This window comes from Lactuca serriola, chromosome 3 (genome assembly GCF_051521515.1).
Source record: "Lactuca serriola cultivar US96UC23 chromosome 3, Lser_US96UC23_V15, whole genome shotgun sequence".
Taxonomy (NCBI): Eukaryota; Viridiplantae; Streptophyta; class Magnoliopsida; order Asterales; family Asteraceae; genus Lactuca; species Lactuca serriola.
The window spans coordinates 247,043,945-247,045,598 of NC_136410.1; positions in this window are offsets into that span (position 1 = coordinate 247,043,945).

The following is a 1,654-nucleotide window of genomic DNA, read 5'->3' on the forward strand; positions in this document are numbered from 1 at the left end:
GGTAAAATTCGGATTTTAACTTCAAAACACGATTTAGGTATCAAATCCATGACAAAACAGCAACTAAATCTCGAAATATCCTCTGTCTGACGCACAAACTCGTCGAGTCAGACCTGGACTCGCCGAGTAGGGCCAACTCGCCGAGTCCACATACTAACTCGTCGAGTTGAGTCGGGCAGAGGCAAGAAAACTTGATTTTTCAGCAAACAAACAGTTAAGCATCTCATACAATTGAAACCAATCAAGGCTCTGATACCACTAATGGTTTTTATGCATAAGAACAATCCTATGTGCTCATACAAACCCTAATGCTTGGATCTAGGTTTCTCTATTGTACATTCTTTGAATCCAAGACTTACAAAACTAGATCTATCATATATCATTCAAAATTATCATTAAGAAAACAGATCTAAGTGTTTTACCTCTTTCAAGTAGCTTGAATCCTTGTAATCTTCTTGATCTTGAGCTTAGAGTCACAATTGTAACTCCTCTAATGGTTCACAAACCCCAAAAGCAAGAAGGCAATATGAGAGAGGGTGAGAGATGCTGAAATCGGCCCTAGGGTTCTCTTGGAATCAACTGTAGCCGATTTCCATAGCCTAGGGGTCTTATTTATACTTGAAGGCTGCTAGGTTTTCAGTCTAAACCGTAATGGACAGCTTAATCACCAAGCAGCCCATTGAACCTTCTAGATTAGGGCCTTTAGACGAAAATATGATGACTCCCCATCATAATTTCGTTCCCCCTTAGTCCATTAGGTTCCTCAACCCAAAACTCAACTATCATGCATTTGACAGTTTATACCCCCTTATTTAATTAATATCTTTTAGTCATCAAATTAATTCCTAATTAATTTATGACTAACACTAATTAAATAAATATGATTTCTCCTTTAATATATTATTCTTATAATATATTAATAAACCACAATTTCTCTCTCTCTCCTGAAATTACCTTGTTAAGTTGCTTTGGAGAAGGCAACCCAAAAGGATCATGCACAACCAGGTCAAGTACATACCAAATATAGTTACAGGCTTAGACATTAATCCAACAGATTTTTCAGGAATCATCTAGTAAGAGGCACGTAGAGACATAACACTTGTAGGAGCACTTGAATGTGATGACTTTCAAATACATTGTAATTTATTTTACAAAGTTGTTCAAACTAATTGTAAATTGTAATGCTTTTTAATACTATGGTTGGTGTTGTCTTTTAACTTTTGCTATGAAACCCTTTATACTGCCACCCCTTGTATTTCCACTTTAGCAGGGTGCGACAGAAATGGTATCAGAGCCGAAGGTTATAGAGAATACTGGTGTAACAGCCCGGAATTTCAAATATTGATATAATTATGATTTTGGGGGTGTTTTAAGAGGGGACTCGGCGAGTCGGAGCCTAGACTCGCCGAGTAGGATCGCAGACCGGGTTACGGGTTCGCGACTGGACTCGACGAGTCCAGATACGGACTCGGCGAGTCTGCGCTGTTTGGCGAAAACCCTAACCGTTCAGGTTTGGGACGTATAAGAGGCACTTGTAGGCCGTCATTGTCCGTCTTTAGTCGACTGAGAAGAACCCTAAATCGATTGGGTGCATCTGGAGCAAAGTTAAGAGCCATTGTTGATCTTGGAAGAGTTGTTGTGCAAGGAAGAGAAG